This window comes from Entelurus aequoreus, linkage group LG11 (assembly GCF_033978785.1).
Source record: "Entelurus aequoreus isolate RoL-2023_Sb linkage group LG11, RoL_Eaeq_v1.1, whole genome shotgun sequence".
NCBI lineage: Eukaryota > Metazoa > Chordata > Actinopteri > Syngnathiformes > Syngnathidae > Entelurus > Entelurus aequoreus.
In genome coordinates, this window is record NC_084741.1 from 69,550,267 (window position 1) to 69,572,644 (window position 22,378).

Consider the following 22,378-nt stretch of genomic DNA (forward strand, 5'->3'; position numbering starts at 1 on the left):
CTCTTTTTCTGGCCATTTTGAGCGTTTAATTGACCCCACAAATGTGATGCTCCAGAAACTCAATCTGCGCTAAGGAAGGTCAGTTTTGTAGCTTCTGTAACGAGCTAAACTGTTTTCAGATGTGTGAACATGATTGCACAAGGGTTTTCTAATCGTCAATTAGCCTTCTGAGCCAATGAGCAAACACATTGTACCATTAGAACACTGGAGTGATAGTTGCTGGAAATGGGCCTCTATACACCTATGTAGATATTGCACCAAAAAGCAGACATTTGCAGCTAGAATAGTCATTTATCACATTAGCAATGTATAGAGTGTATTTCTTTAAAGTTAAGACTAGTTTAAAGTAGAGATGTCCGATAATATCGGCATGCCGATATTATCGGCCGATGTATGCGTTAAAATGTAATATCGGAAATTATCGGTATCGGTTTTTTTATTATCGGTATCGTGTTTTTTTTTGTTTTTTTTTTGTTTGTTTTTAAAAAAAAATTAAATCAACATAAAAAACACAAGATACACTTACAATTAGTGCACCAACCCAAAAAACCTCCCTCCTCATTCACACTCGTTCACACAAAAGGGTTGTTTCTTTCTGTTATTAATATTCTGGTTCCTACATTATATATCAATATATATCAATACAGTCTGCAAGGGATACAGTCCGTAAGCACACATGATTGTGCGTGCTGCTGGTCCACTAATAGTACTAACCTTTAACAGTTAATTTTACTCATTTTCATTAATTACTAGTTTCTATGTAACTGTTTTTATATTGTTGTACTTTCTTTTTTATTCAAGAAAATGTTTTTAATTTATTTATCTTATTTTACTAATTTTTTAAAAAAGTACCTTATCTTCACCATACATGGTTGTCCAAATTAGGCATAATAATGTGTTAATTCCACGACTGCATATATCGGTTGACATCGGTATCGGTTGATATCGGTAATTAAAGAGTTGGACAATATCGGATATCGGCAAAAAGCCATTATCGGACATCCCTAGTTTAAAGTTATCTTCATTGAAAAGTACAGTGCTTTTCCTTCAAAAATAAGGACATTCCAATGTGACCCCAAACTTTTGAACGGTAGTGTACGTCAGTATTTTTTTTGCCAAGAAAACAGTCTGAAAAAGGCCCCAAAAATCTTATATTCAGGCGCATTGATCTTACATACAGTACAGGCCACAAGTTTGGACACACCTTCTCATTCAATGCGTTTTCTTTATTTTCATGACTATTTACATTGTAGATTGTCACTGAAGGCATCACAACTATGAATGAACACATGTGGAGTTATGTACTTATCAAAAAAAGGTGAAATAAGGAACAATTCTAGTTTTTTCAAAATAGCTACCCTTTGCTCTGATGACTGCTTTGCACACTCTTGGCATTCTCTCAATGAGCTTCGAGAGGTACCGTATTTTTCGGAGTATAAGTCGCTCCGGTCGAAAATGCACAATAAAGAAGGAAAAAAACATATATAAGTCGCACTGGAGTATAAGTCGCATTTTTGGGGGGAAATTTATTTGATAAAAGCCAACACCGAGAATAGACATTTGAAAGGCAATTTAAAATAAATAAAGAATAGTGAACAACAGGCTGAATAAGTGTACGTTATATGAGGCATAAATAACCAACTGGTATGTTAACGTAACATATTATGGTAAGAGTCATTCAAATAACTATAACATGTAGAACATGCTATACGTTTACCAAACAATCTGTCACTCCTAATCGCTAAATCCCATGAAATCTTATACGTCTAGTCGCACCCCCGGCCAAACTATGAAAAAAAACTGCGACTTATAGTCCGAAAAATAAGGTAGTCACCTGAAATGGTTTTCACTTCACAGGCGTCATAGTTGTGATGCCTTCAGTGACCATCTACAAAGTAAATAGTCATGAAAATAAAGAAAACACATTGAAATGCGAAGGTGTGTCCAAACGTTTGGCCTGTACTGTATATATACAGTGGAACCTGTCTACAGCGACCACTCAAGTGGAGCAGCATAAGAGGCCAGTTGGCCGGCAGGTCGGACATGACCGTAAACGTTCCATCAGTAAACACGAGCGACGAGACGTTGAGTAATGCCGATGATTTGTTGAGAGCAGAGAGCTGCTGCTTGTTGATTGGTTGAAAGTTTGACAACAAGTGAGGGCCAGTGCTCATTGGGGCGGGATCATATATTTAATATCATTGCCGGGTTTCCCCTTAATGTAATTAAATGTGGCGCAGCGCCACGGCTTGAAAATAAGGGCTTTTTTTTAAACTTGAAAACTACTTAAAGTAATATAGTCAAAGTTTCCCCTATTTTTATCTGATCTTTGCCACGCAAAATAGAAGCCGCCACACCTTAAAAATGAGGATTTTTTTCAAACGTGGAAACAAATTAAGGTAATATATTGTAATATTCCAGGAATGTAGGCTCACACAACTTCTTTGTTTGTCTTGTCTTTATTGCACAAGATGCGATACAACCACACAACATAGAATATATCTTTATTGTCATTGTACATAGTACAATGAAATTGTAAGGATAACTAATTTAGTGCAAATTCATGATAACACATAAAAACATAGATAAAAATACATAACATACGCATATTTGGAAGGTGCTATCTGCTGAAGGATGTCAATCTATGAAATGTAGGTCTAAGTGAGACCTACATAGAGGTTTTTGTTTCATGTCTCTATGACGTTCCTACCGGAAGTTACAAGCAGTTTTGTCTGTGTTTTCCTCTGAGGAGCAGTTTTGTCTCTGTTTTATTCAAAAATTGCGCTAGAGCGCAATTTTGAGTTTTGGCGTTCGTTTTTTTTTTTATTAGATCGCAATTTCCACCAGTCCTGATGTGTGTGAAAAGTTTGGTGAGTTTTGAAGTATTTTAAGGGGGTCAAATTACAGATCAAAGAGGCAAAAATGAGTGTTTTTAGTCATTTTTTGTCTTGAAGGGGAAATTGCCAACTTCCTGTTGATTTTTGCCTGAAGAAATTAATGAATGAAAAGTAGGTCTAAGTGAGACCTACATGGAGGTTTTTGTTTCTCTACGACATTCGTACTGGGAGTTAGAGGCAGTTTTCTTCTTAGGGGGCGCTAGAGCGCAGTTTTGGGGTTTGGTTTTTTGACTAAAGAGTTTTGTTCGCGTTTTTTTTTATGTGTGTGTCAAATTTGGTGAGTTTTGAAGCATGTTAAGGGGGGCAAAGTAGTGCGCAAAGCTGCGGAAAAATAATAATAACTAGAGCGCAATTTAGATTTTTGGGGTTTGGTTTTTTGACTAAAGTGTGCTGTCACAGTTTTTCTATGTGTGTAAAAAATTGGGTGAGTTTTGAAGCATGTTAAGGGGGGCAAAGTAGTGCGCAAAGCTGCGGAAAAATAATAAAAAATAATAATAATAATAATTAGAGATGTCCGATAATATCGGTCTGCCGATGCGTTAAAATGTAATATTAAATTATCGTTTTTTTAATTATTAGTATCGTTTTTTATTTTTTTTATTTTATTTTTTTATTAAATCCACATAAAAAACACAAGATACACTTACAATTAGTGCACCAACCCAAAAAACCTCCCTCCCCCATTTACACTCATTCACACAAAAGGGTTGTTTCTTTCTGTTATTAATATTCTGGGTCCTACATTATATATCAATATATATCAATACAGTCTGCAAGGGATACAGTCCGTAAGCACACATGATTGTGCGTGCTGCTGGTCCACTAATAATACTAACCTTTAACAGTTAATTTTACAAATTTTCATTAATTACTAGTTTCTATGTAACTGTTTTTATATTGTTGTACTTTCTTTTGTATTCAAGAAAATGTTTTTAATTTATTTATCTTATTTAATTTGATTCATTTTTTTAAAAAGTACCTTATCTTCACCATACCTGGTTGTCCAAATTAGGCATAATAATGTGTTAAATCCACGACTGTATATATCGGTTGATATCGGTATCGGTTGATATTGGTATCGGTAATTAAAGAGTTGGACAATATCGGCATATCGGATATCGGCAAAAAGCCATTATCGGACATCCCTAATAATAATAATAAAACCTTACAAATTCAATAGTGTCCTTTCGTCCCATTGCAAAAGGACTCCCTGTGGGATTCCTTTGACAATGGGCCTGTGCGGACCCTAAAAATAATAATAATAATAATAATAATAAATAATAAACCTTACAATTACAATAGGTCCTTTCGTCCCAATGTAAAAGGACTCCCGTTGGGATTCCTTCTACATGGGCCATGCGGGCCCTAAAAATAGCAAGCACACAGCTCACATGCACAGTCATTCTTGTCTTGTGTTCAGCGACACTATTGCTCTCGGGTAAAAAGTGTTCTTAAATCTGTTTGTCCGGCATTTTATTGTCCTGTCTCTCCTGCCCGAGGGCAGCAGTTCAAAAAGTTTATGTCCGGGGTGAGATGGGTCCCTTATGATGTTTTGGGTCTTTTTGAGGCACCTGGCACTGTACAGTTCATCTCGGGAGGGGAGAGAGCAGCCAGTGATCTTCATGGCAGGTTTTTATGACCCTCTGAAGTGTGTTTCTCTCTGCCGCCGTACAACAAACCCCCCACTGTGCGTCTCCCGGTGTCGTGCGAAATTCTGTATCCATGAAATATTTAGTATCCCCTACTGTGGTTCAGACAGCGGCAACACTTCCGTGTTATTAGCGATGTCAATGACACCAAATGTGGATTATTACGATCGTGCTTTGATGGTCAAATATGTTGTCGGTGTAACATGCGACATTCCTACCCGAATAAATGCTTTTGATCATCCGTACATGACGTGTTGTACTTGCATTCACACGCTTCTCTACTGTGTACGTGTCATGCTGCAGAGCGGTTGGTCAGCCTGCTATTTTCTGCAAATGACATTAATAACATCCTGTAATTTGGTTTATTTGTTTCATCTTCTGATGGATTATAAAATAACGGCAATATAATGGGAACAAAAACTGCAGAATAGACTCAATTCCATGTAAAAAAAAAAAAAAAAAATGTGTCCCACGTATCATAGCTACACGTATGACAAAAAAGCGCGTGAAAATGAGAGGTATTCGGTGAGGTAAGATGAATTAAATGCGCTGACAGTTCATTGCTCCTGCCAAATGAATTGCACTGAGTGGAGCGGATCACCACTCCAAGATGGCGGCCCCGCGTCTCGTCAGCGCCAGTAGTCTGTAGCGCTCCATGCTGCGTACCCTTATAATGCCGGCAATACTCAAAACGCTTTACTTCCTATAATACCCGTCACTTCCTTGTCCTTCCCCTGGAAGTCCCGCCCCCCTGGCAAAGCCATTGGCTAACACCCGGTAGCCAGCCGCTACAATATTGTATGAACGGATATATATATAGCCTATATTATTTCATCACTAGCGATGCCCACAAAACGTAAGCAAGACGCGGGCGAGTATCGGGAGCCTCGGCGGTTAGGTTTGGTTGATATCATCACTTCAGTCATCAACAATTATATCATCAGAGAAATGGACATTGTAACAGTGTAGGTCTGACTTGGTAGGGTATGTACAGCGAGCGGTGAACATAGTGAGTTCAGAAAGCATAAGAACAAGTATATACATTTGATTATTTACATTTGATTAATTACAATCCGGGGAGGTGGGATGTGGTGGGGGGAGGACAGCGTCGTCGACAGCGTTTCTACTCGTATGGATTCTTTATTCATCACGCCAAGCAATGTGTGTACGTTTTACAATATAACTAAAACAATTCACACCTACAAAACCATCTCATGGTTGATAGGAGTGTTTTCATGCATATTTCTACGTGCTATCGTAATCAAGCTAACATGCTAACACATTGACAAGTGTCCGTGTTAGTATTATTAACTTACAACGGCATTCTTTTTGTATTGTTCCGGTTCCAAAAATTTCTTTCGTAAATTCACCAAGACGTCAACGTGGAGTTATTGAGTCTGTTGAGCTCATTTGAGAGTTAGCTTCTGCAGCTAGAGCGTCCATGACGATGACTTCTGTTTTGTTTGATCTGCCATTTAACTGCCATCTTACAGGCACCGTTTGGAAAGAATTAAGGTATGTAGATAAACATTTACAACATTTTCTGTGTAAATAACTAATTTCACAATGTACACAATCCGGTGGGGTTAATACACTAAATTGCCAAAAGTATTTGGCCACCCGAACTTGAAGTGCCATCCCATTCCTAACCCATAGGGTTCAATATTTTGCAGCTATTACAGCTTCAACTCTTCTGGGAAGGCTGTCCACAAGGTTGGCGAGTGTGTTTATAGGAATTTTCAACTATTCTTCCAAGAGCGCATTGGTGAGGTCACACACTGATGTTGGTCGAGAAGGCCTCCGTTCTAATTCATCCCAAAGGTGTTCTATTAGGTTCAGGTCAGGACTCTGTGCAGGCCAGTCAAATTCACCCACACCAGACTCTGTCATCCATGTCTTTATGGACCTTGCTTTGTGCACTGGTGCACAGTCGTGTTGGAAGAACTGTTCCCACAAGGTTGGGAGCATGGAATTGTCCAAAATGTTTTGGTATCCTGGAGCATTCAAAGTTCCTTTCACTGGAACTAAGGGGCCAAACCCAAGTCCTGAAACACAACCCCACACCATAATTCTGATCATTTGGATGGGTGGCCAAATACTTTTAATCCAACTTTTTTTATTGGCATTTTCAAACAGACAGAAAAAAGTGCAAGTCGAAACAGTACAATCTTAAAGTCAGAAAATTATTCACACCCTTTCCCTTAAAGCCCAAACCCCCCAACCACCCTCCCACCCCGCTCAGGCCACACCAACAAGGGACATATGGCACAATCATATAACAAGTAAGACGACAAAGACAGACACATTCTCACACACACACACACACACACACACACACACACACACACATACGAGGCCAGAGACAGACAAACAGGCTGAAAGGAGAGAAAGGGGAAAAAAATAAAATTAAATTATCCATCCATCCATCCATTTTCTTCCGCTTATCCGAGGTCGGGTCGCGGGGGCAGCAGCCTAAACAGGGAAACCCAGACTTCCCTCTCCCCAGCCACCTCGTCCAGCTCTTCCCGGGGGATCCCGAGGCGTTCCCAGGCCAGCCGGGAGACATAGTCTTCCCAACGTGTCCTGGGTCTTCCCCGTGGCCTCCTACCGGTCGGACGTGCCCTAAACACCTCCCTTGGGAGGCGTTCGGGTGGCATCCTGACCAGATTCCCGAACCACCTCAACTGGCTCCTCTCGATGTGGAGGAGCAGCGGCTTTACTTTGAGCTCCCCCCGGATGGCAGAGCTTCTCACCCTATCTCTAAGGGAGAGCCCCGCCACCCGGCGGAGGAAACTCATTTCGGCCGCTTGTACCCGTGATCTTGTCCTTTCGGTCATAACCCAAAGCTCATGACCATAGGTGAGGATGGGAACGTAGATCGACCGGTAAATTGAGAGCTTTGCCTTCCGGCTCAGCTCCTTCTTCACCACAACGGATCGATACAGTGTCCGCATTACTGAAGACGCCGCACCGATCCGCCTGTCGATCTCATAATCCACTCTTCCCTCACTCGTGAACAAGACTCCAAGGTACTTGAACTCCTCCACTTGGGGCAGGGTCTCCTCCGCAACCCGGAGATGGCACTCCACCCTTTTACGGGCGAGAACCATGGACTCGGACTTGGAGGTGCTGATTCTCATCCCAGTCGCTTCACACTCAGCTGCGAACCGATCCAGCGAGAGCTGAAGATCCTGGCCAGATGAAGCCATCAGGACCACATCATCTGCAAAAAGCAGAGACCTAATCCTGCAGCCACCAAACCAGATCCCCTCAACGCCTTGACTGCGCCTAGAAATTCTGTCCATAAAAGTTATGAACAGAATCGGTGACAAAGGGCAGCCTTGGCGGAGTCCAACCCTCACTGGAAACGTGTCCGACTTACTGCCAGCAATGCGGACCAAACTCTGGCACTGATCATACAGGGAGCGGACCTCCACAATCAGACAGTCCGATACCCCATACTCTCTGAGCACTCCCCACAGGACTTCCCGAGGGACACGGTCGAATGCCTTCTCCAAGTCCACAAAACACATGTAGACTGGTTGGGCAAACTCCCATGCACCCTCAAGGACCCTGCCGAGAGTATAGAGCTGGTCCACAGTTCCACGACCAGGACGAAAACCACACTGTTCCTCCTGAATCCGAGGTTCGACTATCCGGCGTAGCCTCCTCTCCAGCACACCCGAATAGACCTTACCGGGAAGGCTAAGGAGTGTGATCCCACGATAGTTAGAACACACCCTCCGGTTCCCCTTCTTAAAGAGAGGAACCACCACCCCGGTCTGCCAATCCAGAGGTACCGCCCCCGATGTCCACGCGATGCTGCAGAGTCTTGTCAACCAAGACAGCCCCACAGCATCCAGAGCCTTAAGGAACTCCGGGCGGCTCTCATCCACCCCCGGGGCCTTGCCACCGAGGAGCTTTTTAACTACCTCAGCAACCTCAGCCCCAGAAATAGGAGAGCCCACCACAGATTCCCCAGGCACTGCTTCCTCATAGGAAGACGTGCTGGTAGGCTTGAGGAGGTCTTCGAAGTATTCCCTCCACCGATCCACAACATCCGCAGTCGAGGTCAGCAGAACACCATCCTCACCATACACGGTGTTGATAGTGCACTGCTTCCCCTTCCTGAGGCGGCGCATGGTGGTCCAGAATCGCTTCGAAGCGGTCCGGAAGTCGTTTTCCATGGCTTCCCCGAACTCCTCCCATGTCCGAGTTTTTGCCTCTGCACACCGCTTGGCCTGTCGGTACCTGTCCGCTGCCTCAGGAGTCCTATGAGCCAAAAGAACCCGATAGGACTCCTTCTTCAGCTTGACGGCATCCCTCACCGCCGGTGTCCACCAACGGGTTCTAGGATTACCGCCACGACAGGCACCAACTACCTTGCGGCCACAGCTCCAATCAGCCGCCTCGACAATAGAGGTGCGGAACATGGTCCATTCGGACTCAATGTTCAGCACCTCCCTCGTGACATGTTCAAAGTTCTTCCGGAGGTGGGAATTGAAACTCTCTCTGACAGGAGACTCTGCCAGACGTTCCCAGCAAACCCTCACAATGCGTTTGGGCCTGCCAGGTCTGTCCGGCATCCTCCCCCACCATCGCAGCCAACTCACCACCAGGTGGTGATCGGTAGAAAGCTCCGCCCCTCTGTTCACCCGAGTGTCCAAAACATGAGGCCGCAAATCCGACGACACAACTACAAAGTCGATCATGGAACTGCGGCCCAGGGTGTCCTGGTGCCAAGTGCACATATGGACACCCTTATGTTTGAACATGGTGTTCGTTATGGACAATCTGTGACGGGCACAAAAGTCCAATAACAAAGCGCCGCTCGGGTTCAGATCCGGGCGGCCATTCAAAATTAAATTAAATTACAATAAAATAATAATAATAAAGAGATTATTCTTCATCTGCATCTGGGCATAAATGGTGGCCAAATACTTTTGGCAATATAGTGTATATCGAAGACATTTTTTTAAATAAAAAATTTAGTGGGTGCGGCTTGAAAACTGGTGCGCTCTATGGTCTGGAAAATACGGTAATTAAATGATTCAACTTAAATATCATGGAAGAAAGCACAAAAGATTTGTTATTGTAGCAAGTTTATCCAAAAATGAGTAAAACGTTGAATAAAAACCAAGTGCCAGATGTCGCAGCAATTTTGCACAGATAATAAGAGTGTCAGACAGGAAGTAAACAAAATAAATCAGGTTGAATTTAAAAATACCCATTTAAAAAAAAAAAAAGAAGCAAGTCCACCCCTTTTCTGCTCCTCCAGTTGAATCTTCTTTTTGATTGATTGATTGATTGATTGATTGATTGAAACTTGTATTAGTAGATTGCACAGTACAGTACATATTCCGTACAATTGACCACTAAGTGGTAACACCCCAATACGTTTTTCAACTTGTTTAAAGGCCTACTGAAAGCCACTACAAGCGACCACGCAGTCTGATAGTTTATATATCAATGATGAAATCTTAATATTGCAACACATGCCAATACGGCCGGGTTAACTTATAAAGTGACATTTAAAACTTCCCGGGAAATATCCGGCTGAAACCTCGCGGTATGATGACGTATGCGCGTGACGAAGTCAGAGTAACGGAAGTTATGGTACCCCGTAGAATCCTATACAAAAAGCTCTGTTTTCATTTCATAATTCCACAGTATTCTGGACATCTTTTGCAATTTGTTTAATGAACAATGAAGGCTGCAAAGAAGACAGTTGTAGGTGGGATCGGTGTATTAGCAGCGGACTACAGCAACACAACCAGGAGGACTTTGTTGGAGCGCTAAACTTCCGGTTCAAAACGCCTTTGGAGGATGACGTATGCGCGTGACGTCGAGAGATCCACGGAAGTGTTTGGACCCTATTGGACACAATACACAGAGCTCTGTTTTCTTCGACAAAATTCCACAGTATTCTGGACATCTGTGTTGGTGAATCTTTTGCAATTTGTTTAATGAACAATGGAGGCTGCAAAGAAGAACGTTGTAGGTGGGATCGGTGTATTAGCGGCTGGCTGTAGCAACACAACAAGGAGGACTTTGACTTGGATAGCAGACACGCTAGCGGCAAACTCACCTTGACTTCCTACGTCTCCGGGCCGCCGACCGCATCGTCGATCGCTGGAACGCAGGTGAGCACGGGTGTTGATGAGCTGAGGAGGGCTGGCTGGCGTAGGTGGAGCGCTAATGTTTTTATCTTAGCTCTGACGAGGTCCCGTTGTTAAGTTAGCGTCGTTAGCAACAGCATTGCTGGGCTTCGACAGGCGTCGAATACACATTAACCGTGTATTTACATGTCCAGTGTTTGGTTCGGTGTCTCCTGATAATAGTATTGTTGATCTTCTGTCTATCCTTCCAGTCAGGGATTTATTTATTTTGTTTCTATCTGCATTTGAGACAGATGCTATCACGTTAGCTCATGCTAAGAGCTCCGTCGATGATGGGTGAAGTCCTTCGTTGCGCCGCCGATCGCTGGAACGCAGGTGAGCACGGCTGTTGATGTAACCGTGTAGTTACATGTACACGGTTTAATAGTATTGTTGATCTTCTGTCTATCCTTCCAGTCAGGGGTTTATTTATTTTGTTTCTATCTGCATTTGAGAACGATGCTATCACGTTAGCTCAGTAGCTAAGTGTGTCACCGATGTATTGTCTTGGAGATAAAAGTCACTTTAAATGTCCATTTCGCGTGCTCGACTCTCATTTTCAAGAGGATATAGTATCCGAGGTGGTTTAAAATACAAATCCGTGATCCACAATAGAAAAAGGAGAGAGTGTGGAATCCAATGAGCCAGCTTGTACCTAAGTTACGGTCAGAGCGAAAAAAGATACGTCCGGCACTGCCTCTAGTTCTTCACTCTAACGTTCCTCATCCACGAATCTTTCATCCTCGCTCAAATTAATGGGGTAATCGTCACTTTCTCGCTCCTAATATCTCTCGCTCCATTGTAAACAACGGGGAATTGTGAGCAGCACTACCGCTTGTGACGTCACGCTACTTCCGGTAGGGGCAAGATTTTTTTTTATCAGCGAGCAAAAGTTGCGAACTTTATCATCGATTTTCTCTACTAAATCCTTTCAGCAAAAATATGGCAATATCGCGAAACGATCAAGTATGACACATAGAATGGATCTGCTATTCCCGTTTAAATAAAAAAAAATCATTTCAGTAGGCCTTTAAGTCGGGGTCCACGTTAATCAATTCCTGTTTGTTGTAAAATGTATCCCACGTATCGATTATCTCTCACGATTGTACTGAGAACTTGTTAGTGACGTCACTCCTGCTGTCTGCTGGCAGCTGCTGAGAGTGTGAGGAGCATGCAGCAAACACCGCCACTACACTCGGGGGAATTCAGGGGTCAGACTGTAGCAACATCATGCATCATCGCGGCACGTTTTGCCGCCGTATGGAACAAAGAGACATTCTGCAATGCCAATTAAGTGGCAGCGTTAAACAGGTGGCCACTATCGTCAACAATTTTCCATGCGGGGGTAAGTTTTGTGGCCGCCATAAACAGATTTGACTGTAATGTCAGCGTGCCCTTGAGCTGGCTCGAGCTGCTCATTGGATTCCACACTCTCTCCTTTTTCTATTGTAGATCACGGATTTGTATTTTAAACCACCTGGGATACTATATCCTCTTGAAAATGAGAGTCGAGAACGCGAAATGGACATTCAGTGCCTTTTATCTCCACGACAATACATCGGCGAAATGCTTTAGCTACGAGCTAACGTGATAGCATCGTGCTTTAACTGCATATAGAAACAAAAGAAATAAACCCCTGACTGGAAGGATAGATAGAAAATCAACAATACTATTAAACCGGTTAATGCTTTCCAGGCTGGCGAAGGTTAACAATGCTGTGCTAACGACGCCATTGAAGCTAACTTAGCAACCGGACCGCACAGAGCTATGCTAAAAACATTAGCTCTCCACCTACGCCAGCCAGCCCTTATCTGCTCATCAACACCCGTGCTCATCTGCGTTCCAGCGATCGGCGGAAGGACGAAGGACTTCACCCGATGCGTTTGGCGGCCCGGAGACGTAGGAAGTCAAGGTGAGGTCGGCGGCTAGCGCGTCTGCTCTCCAACAAAGTCCTCCTGGTTTTGTTGCTGTAGTCCGCTGCTAATACACCGATCCCACCTACAACTGTCTTCATTGCAGCCTTCATTGTTCATTAAACAAATTGCAAAAGATGTCCAGAATACTGTGGAATTATGAAATGAAAACAGAGCTTTTTGTATAGGATTCTACGGGGTACCATAACTTCCGTTAAACTGACTTCGTCACGCGCATACGTCATCATACCGCGACGTTTTAGCCGGATATTTCCCCGGGAACTTTTAAATGTCACTTTATAAGTTAACCCGGCCGTATTGGCATGTGTTGCAATGTTAAGATTTCATCATTGATATATAAACTATCAGACTGCGTGGTCGGTAGTAGTGGCTTTCAGTAGGCCTTTAAAAGGCCATTTTTGGTGAAATAGCAGAATAAAAAAAATAATCAACATACTTACCGGCAATGAGTGTTTTGTTTTGGAAAATTTTAGTTTTGTGACGTACAGTACAGGCCAAAAGTTTGGACACACCTTCTGCTCCTTTCTTTATTTTCATGACTATTTACATCAGACCTGGGCAAATTAAGGCCCGGACATTACCAAATATTTTAATTTATATCATTAAGATAGAAAGTGTAGCTGCCATTATGATGTGCAGTGATGTTTTCTAATGCTAGGTTCACACCAACGGCGCTTTGACGGCGCTTTAAAGCGGCATGCAAAGCGGCGTTAAAGCGTAACAAAGTCTGATTAAAGCGTGAGGGTCCTAATGGATCGTGGGAAAGCTTGTAGTGAAGCGGGACATGCGGCAAGTTCGCCAAAAAATTTTCAACGGTTTTTAAAAATTCTGCGCTCTGTCAAGAATGGAATAAAGCGCCGAGAGCGTATCAAAGCCTGACAAAGCTCAGCAAAGCTTGACTCAAAGCGTAGGAAAGCTTAACAGATCTTGGTTCAAAGCTCAATAGGAAGTGACTGTGATATTGACTAGTGACATTGAAACTTTATGTAAAACCAACACAGGATTACAAATCCATTCTCTTTTTTATACGATGATCATTGTTTCTGTACTTCTGCTGTTTGATGCTGCAGTTTGACATTACTGTCTATCATTTTTCTGTATGAAAATGTTAATAATAAAGAGGATATGTTACGTTTAAAAGAAATGCCTTTTATTATTGTCAACTAGCATAAGAAATGAAAGATAGATATTTATTAAGATGACAAAGAAATAAAAGAAATGAAGATATAAAACATAATACAACGGGGAAAAAAAGAGAAATTGAAAAAATAAATGAATATAAAAAATAAAATAAATGCCTTTTATTATTGTCAACTAGCATAAGAAATGAAAGATAGATATTTATTAAGATGACAAAGAAATAAAAGAAATGAAGATATAAAACATAATAAATAATAAACATAATATAACGGGGAAAAAAGACAAATTGAAAAAATAAATGAATATAAAAAATGTGTGGAAAACAGTATACTGAGTTTTTCAAAAAAAAATTTTACTTATTTGTTTTTCATATTTCTCTTTTTTATTACATTATGTGTTTTATCCTGTATATAATAAAACAAAAAGAGAAATCAAATAAACAGATAAATCTAAAAAAATGTGGGGAAAACTTAGTATACTGAGTTTTTCACATTTTTTTCTTTTTTGTTGTTGTAACAATGCACAACAGAGCTTGATAATCGTGTCAGCGCCTGATTTAAAGCGTCAGGATCGCATCAAAGCGTTAATAAAGCGTACTAAAGTTCAATGAAGCGTAATAAAACGTATCAAAGCGTGATTTAAAGCGTATCAAAGCGGCATTAAATCGTGAGGAACGGTAACAAAGCGGCAACTAATTTGTGTCAGAGCGTATCAAAGCATAACATTACTTCGGAGATCGGGATATTCGTGGAAAAATGTATAAATAATAATAATAATAACAATACCTGGGATTTATATAGCGCTTTTCTAAGTACCCAAAGTCGCTTTTACATGTAGAACCCATCATTCATTCACACCTGGTGGTGGTAAGCTACTTTCATAGCCACAGCTGCTCTGGGGTAGACTGACGGAAGCGTGGCTGCAATTTGCGCCAACGGCCCCTCCGACCACCACCTATCATTCATCATTCAATTCACCGGTGTGAGTGGCAAGGACACAACGGCAGCATTTTTTTTTTTTGGATGGTAAGAGGCGGGGAGCGAACCTGCAACCCTCAGGTTTCTGGCACGGTTGCTCTACCCACTACGCCATGCCGCCCCTGAAAAAATGGACAAAAATGACGGCGCCGTTGGTGTGAACCAGGCATGATGGCCGTAAGTCTTCAACTATACTAAGTCTTTCAATGCTTGGAATCTGCGCTTTTGCATGATGCAGTAGTTACTATGGTAATATAATTAGTTACTATGGTCATCTAGTTAGTTGAAATGCGGGTGTCAGGGACAGATGCGGAAGGAGATTTTTAGTTCTAAAGTTCTAAGTTCTAAAGCTTAGTGATATATCAGATTGTAGGTAGGGTTTTTTTCTTTTACCCTTCGCGTTTATATTTTTGTTGCATTTCGCTTGATTGTAAAATATGTGGATGGAGAGGGGGTGTGACGTTCATATGTTGTCAATATTCAGTGTTTTATCCTTCATAGTTAATATTGTAAATCCCACATTCTTTATTTTCATGTACATTCTGGGTGTCTCATTCGGTAAAAAAATGTTAAATGCCATTCCGTTTTTTAAGGTGGTCTGTCATAACGTTTTTAGCATTCAGACATTATCGTGAGGTTTTGTATTAAAATTCTGATATACCGGCCCCCCAGGCACATTTTTTCTCTAAATTTGGCCCCCGAGTCAAAATAATTGCCCAGGCCTGATTTACATTGTAGATTGTCACTGAAGGCATCAAAACTATGAATGAACACATGTGGAGTTATGTACTTAACAAAAAAAAATTGTTGTGAGTTTATGCTCTGTGTTGGTTTTGTTGTTTGAACAAGGTGATGTTCATGCACGGTTCATTTTGTGCACCAGTAATAAAACATGGTAACACTTTAGTATGGGGAACATATTCACCATTAATTAGTTGCTTATTAACATGCAAATTAGTAAAATATTGGCTCTTAACTAGTCATTATTAAGTACTTATCAATGCCTTATTTGGCATGGCCTTATTATAACCCTAACCAAATAACTCTAAATTAAGTCTTTGTTACTTAGATTATGTTCCCCTAGTGTCCATAAAACTCTAAATTAAGTCTTTGTTACTTAGAATATGTTCCCCATACTAAAGTGTTACCAAAAACATATAAATTTGCTTTAATTTGAAAAAAAAAAAAAAAAAAAAGTATTTTTCACTAAAGAAGGGTTCGGTGAATGCGCATATGAAAATGGTGCGGTTCGGTAACTCCAACAAGGTTAAAAACCACTGCTCTAAAGGCTTAGTGGCCACATGCGTGGACAGCACCTTTTAGCGCTTATTTCCAAAATTGTGTACACTACTGAATTGGGGTCTTGTGGCCCTTATGTGGACACTTATACTGCCATCTGGTGGTGTCAGAAGAGTATAACATACAATGGAATTTGGGGGGGAAAAAGTGTAAAAATAAGAATTAGCATGACACTAAACATGAAGTACACGTTTGTGTACTTATGGACTAAGTACATCATATCAAAAGATGATTTTCAGTTTTTATTCTAATTAGGGTCCAATAAGCCCAAATAGCAAAGAGAAATTAAAAAAAAAAAGCATGTAAACAAACAGCTTGGGCCTTAAGAGGTTATACCTGCATTATCCTTTCCATCCTTACACTTTCCATCCTTTGCAACTGAGCTACTGTGTGGAACAATTTCCCCTTGTGGATCAAAAAAGTTTGTCTAAGTCTAAAGCACACCTCTTGAAGCTCATCGAGAGAATGCCAGGAGTGTGCAAAGCAATATAAGCCGTTCATGGACTACTTTAAAGTACAACCAGTTTCACTTCTGTAGTACTGCCTCTGGAGAGGATTTAATGAAAATACTTGCTCAAATGTGAGCGGTGTATTCACTTTAATTTGTCGACTTTACAGTCCCCCTGTCACGTTTGCACATGGTAGCTGGCGGCGTGACCCCAAGATGCAGAGAGGGCAGGCAAAGTGCGGAAAAGGTGGATTAAGAGTAGGCAGGCAAAAATTCTAGTAAGTAAGTAAGTAAATTTTATTTAGAAAGCGCTTTTCACAGATAAAATCACAAAGCGCAGGTGAACATAGGTGAAGTAAAACAACAATTCCATTAAAACAACAGGGGCAACATCATAAAAAGGATACAAAGAGGATTAAACATGATAGTTAAAAGGTGCATTAACTAAAAGCTTTACTAAACAGAGAAGTTTTCAAATGTTTCTTAAAAGTGTCAACACAGTCAAGATCACAGAGGGACTGTGCAAGTTGTTCTGTTTTGATGCCCTCAGTGACAATCTACAATGGAAATAGTCATGAAAATAAAGAACACGCATTGAATGAGAAGGTGTGTCCAAACTTTTGGCCTGTACTGCAGTGTTTGTCAACCACTGTGGGAGATTATCTAATTTCTCCTATTTGGGTTAAAGATATTTTTTGCAAACCAGTAATTATAGTCTCCAAATTATGTGTTGTTGTTGAGTGTCGGTGCTGTCTAGAGCTCGGCAGAGTAACCATGTAATACTCCTCCATATCAGTAGGTGGCAGCAGGTAGCTAATTGCTTTGTAGATGTCGGAAACAGCGGGAGGTAAAAAGGTGTCTAATGCTTAAACCAAAAATAAACGAAAGGTGAAAGCCCCTAAGAAAAGGCATTGAAGCTTAGGGAAGGCTATGCAGAACGAAACTAAAACTGAACTGGCTACTAAGTAAACAAAAACAGAATGCTGGACGACAGCAAAGACTTACTGTGGAGCAAAGACGGCGTCCACAAAAGTACATCCGAACATGACATGACGATCAACAATGTCCCCACAAAGAAGGATAAAAACAACTGAAACATTCTTGATTGCTAAAACAAAGTAGAAGCGGGAAATATCGCTCAGAGGAAGACATGAAACTGCTACAGGAAAATACCAAAAAAAGAGAAAAAGCCACCAAAATAGGAGCGCAAGACAAGAACTACAAGACTACACGTAGGAAAACAGCAAAAAAGTCCAAATAAGTCAGCGGGTGATGTGACGGGTGGTGACAGTACACCTACTTTGAGACAAGAGCTATATTGATGCATGCTTGCTTATGGTTTAAAGTCATATCCAACAATTGTGACAATGACTTTTTACTGTCAACTGAGTTTTCTTTTTTAATGATTTCTACTGGTGGTGTACACATTTTTTGTGTTGAAAAAATGTGCCTTGGCTCCAAAAAAGGTTGAAAAACACTGATGTACTGTATGTCCTTACTTTATGCATGTTTTATGTCAAATAGATTGAACTAAATTGTCTTTGTCTTGAAGGAAAACAACTTTAGATGTCATTCTGTTGAAAATAGAAGCCATCAGCCAGCACAGCAGGAAGACAAAATTGAAATAAAAAAAACATTTTTAAAGGATGTTCCTAGGACAGGGGTCGGCAACCCAAAATGTTGAAAGAGCCATATTGGACCAAAAATACAAAAACAAATCTGTCTGGAGCCGCAACAAATTAGAAGCCATATTACATACAGATAGTGTGTCATGAGATATAAATTGAATTAAGAGGACTTAAAGGAAGCTAAATGAGCTCAAATATAGCTACAAATGAGGCATAATGATGCAATATGTACATATAGCTAGCCTAAATAGCATGTTAGCATCGATTAGCTTGCAGTCATGCAGTGACCAAATATGTCTGATTAGCACTCCACACAAGTCAATAACATCAACAAAACTCACCTTTGTGCATTCATGCACAACGTTTAAGGTTTGGTGGACAAAATGAGACAGAAAAAGTAGTGGCATAAAACACGTCCTAGAAAGTCGGAGAAAGTTATACATGTAAACAAACTAAGGTGAGTTCAAGGACCGCCAAAATTAGTAGGACAAAACGGTGCTCGCCAAATACTCGAATCAGTGAAGCATGTTTAATACAAACAGTGTGATTTATAACAATTAGTGTCATGTTTGTCCTCCTACAGTAACCGTACTAAAACAAAAAATATATTTTTTTCCCATCATCTTTTTCCATTTTTCATACATTTTTGAAAAAGCTCCAGAGAGCCACTAGGGCGGCGCTAAAGAGCCGCATGCAGCTCTAGAGCCGCGGGTTGCCGACCCCTGTCCTAGGAGGAGAAAACAAACAATTTCATTTTAGTTTTAGGCAGATATCTTCATTGTGGTTATTCATGTCAAGTTGTTGGGGTTTTCAATCAGCCAGTATCTTAACTCACCTGATCGTCTTCGACCGCGCTACATTAACCACCTGCTGCTCGCCGCACTCACCACCAGCATTGAAAACGACCAGCAGGGGGCAGTGCTGGATGCTTCAGTACAAGCGAAAATTGAGGTTTGGAATGTCAAAATGAACAACAAAAAAAAGGTGCTACCAGTAGATTCTTACCTCTCAGGTGCAGCAGTGTGGAGTTCTCCCGCCGGGTCGCCGCGTTCCTGGCCGTGCACGTGTAGTTCCCTTCGCTTTTCCCCTCCAGCCTCTGGATGACGTACAAGGAGCCGTTCACGTGGGTTGTGTTGTCGTTGAACAGCCAGCTGAATGTGGCCGGCGGGAAAGAGTAGGCTTTGCACTCCAGTGTCACCCTGCTGCCGGGCGGGGCCGTCCAAGGGCCCACGATGGATACGTTATGTGGTCCGACTGCACAGGAGGAAGTCATAAGAACAACTAACGTATCCACGAACTAAAGTCAGCTATGTGAATCACTACTCAACAAGTTTTCTGAATGGAACAATCTCGATTTTGGCAGATTTAGGGTTAGAGTTGGGTGTAATGTTGAGTTAGGTTAAAGTCAGGATTGGAGTAAAGTCTGTTTTTTTGGGTTAGTCCCTTAGTTACATACATTACCCACCCGTCCCTTTTGATAAAGCCCCTGCAGGAAGTCAGCAGTACTCACAGTTGACACTGAGGTTGAGGGCCACGGTCATGGCGCTGATCGGGTTGCTGACCTGACACTGGTAGCTGCCGTGGTCGTAGCTGCGGACGGGCCGAAAGAGGACCGTCGCGTTGTCGTCGGAGAAGCTGCGCGTGGCCGCGGGATAGAGAAGTAGGCCGTCTTTCGTCCAAATTCGAGAGCCGACTGTGCCCGAGGCCTCACAGGTGACGTTGGCCGAGTCCTTCTCTTCTGTCAGGACGGTGGTGGGGCCTCGGATGGTTGCTCCAGAGACTGGAACTGTTAGAGGTCAACAAGTGATGTGGTTATAAGGACCACAGCTGACTTTACTTAGAAAATACAAGAGAATACTAACATTATTGGTAAAGATAGAAAATACTGTACAAGAAAATATTAACATTATTGGTAAAGATAGAAAATACAAGAGAATACTAAAATTATTGGTAAATATAGAAAATACAAGAGAATACTAAAATTATTGGTAAATATAGAAAAATACAAGAGCATACTAACATTATTGGTAAATATAGAAAATACAACAGAATACTAACATTATTGGTAAATATAGAAAATACAAGAGAATATTAACATTATTGGTAAATATAGATAATAATAGAGAATATTAACATTATTGGTAAATATAGAAAATACAAGAGAATACTAACATTATTGGTAAATATAGAAAATACAAGAGAATACTAACATTATTGGTAAATATAGAAAATACAAGAGAATACTAACATTATTGGTAAATATAGATAATAGAGAATACTAACATTATTGGTAAATATAGAAAATACAAGAGAATTCTAACATTATTGGTAAATATAGAATATACAAGAGAATACTAACATTATTGGTAAAGATAGAAAATACAAGAGAATACTAGAATTATTGGTAAATATAGAAAATACAAGAGAACACTAACATTATTGGTAAATATAGAAAATATGAGAGAATACTAACATTATTGGTAAATATAAAAAATACAAGAGAATACTAACATTGATAAATATAGAAGATACTAACATTATTGGTAAATATAGAAAATGCAAGAGAATACTAACATTATTGGTAAATATAGAAAATACAAGAGAATACTAACATTATTTGTAAATATAGATAATAATAGAGAATACTAACATTATTGGTAAAGATAGAAAATACAAGAGAATACTAGAATTATTGGTAAATATAGAAAATACAAGAGAATACTAACATTATTGGTAAATATAGAAAATATAAGAGAATACTAACATTATTGGTAAATATAAAAAATACAAGAGAATACTAACATTATTGGTAAATATAGATAATAATAGAGAATACTAACATTATTGGTAAATATAGAAAATACAAGAGAATACTAACATTATTGGTAAATATAGAAAATACAAGAGAATACTAACATTATTGGTAAATATAGATAATAGAGAATACTAACATTATTGGTAAATATAGAAAATATAAGAGAATACTAACATTATTGGTAAATATAAAAAATACAAGAGAATACTAACATTATTGGTAAATATAGATAATAATAGAGAATACTAACATTATTGGTAAATATAGAAAATACAAGAGAATACTAACATTATTGGTAAATATAGAAAATACAAGAGAATACTAACATTATTGGTAAATATAGATAATAATAGAGAATACTAACATTATTGGTAAATATAGAAAATACAAGAGAATACTAACATTATTGGTAAAGATAGAAAATACAAGAGAATACTAGAATTATTGGTAAATATAGAAAATACAAGAGAACACTAACATTATTGGTAAATATGGAAAATACAAGAGAATACTAACATTATTGGTAAATATAGAAAATATAAGAGAATACTAACATTATTGGTAAATATAAAAAATACAAGACAATACTAACATTGATAAATATAGAAAATACTAACATTATTTGTAAATATAGAAAATACAAGAGAATACTAACATTATTGGTAAATATAGAAAATACAAGAGAATACTAACATTATTGGTAAATATAGATAATAATAGAGAATACTAACATTATTGGTAAATATAGAAAATACAAGAGAATACTAACATTATTGGTAAATATAGAAAATACAAGAGAATTCTAACATTATTGGTAAATATAGAAAATACAAGAGAATACTAACATTATTGGTAAATATAGATAATAGAGAATACTAACATTATTGGTAAATATAGAAAATACAAGAGAATACTAACATTATTGGTAAATATAGAAAATACAAGAGAATTCTAACATTATTGGTAAATATAGAAAATACAGGAGAATACTAACATTATTGGTAAATATGGAAAATACAAGAGAATACTAACCTTATTGGTAAATATAGAAAATATAAGAAAATACTAACATTATTGGTAAATATAGATAACAATAGAGAATACTAACATTATTGGTAAATATAGAAAATACAAGAGAATACTAACATTATTGGTAAATATAGAAAATACAAGAGAATACTAACATTATTGGTAAATATGGAAAATACAAGAGAATACTAACATTATTGGTAAATATAGAAAATATAAGAAAATACTAACATTATTGGTAAATATAGATAACAATAGAGAATACTAACATTATTGGTAAATATAGAAAATACAAGAGAATACTAACATTATTGGTAAATATAGAAAATACAAGAGAATACTAACATTATTGGTAAATATGGAAAATACAAGAGAATACTAACATTATTGGTAAATATAGAAAA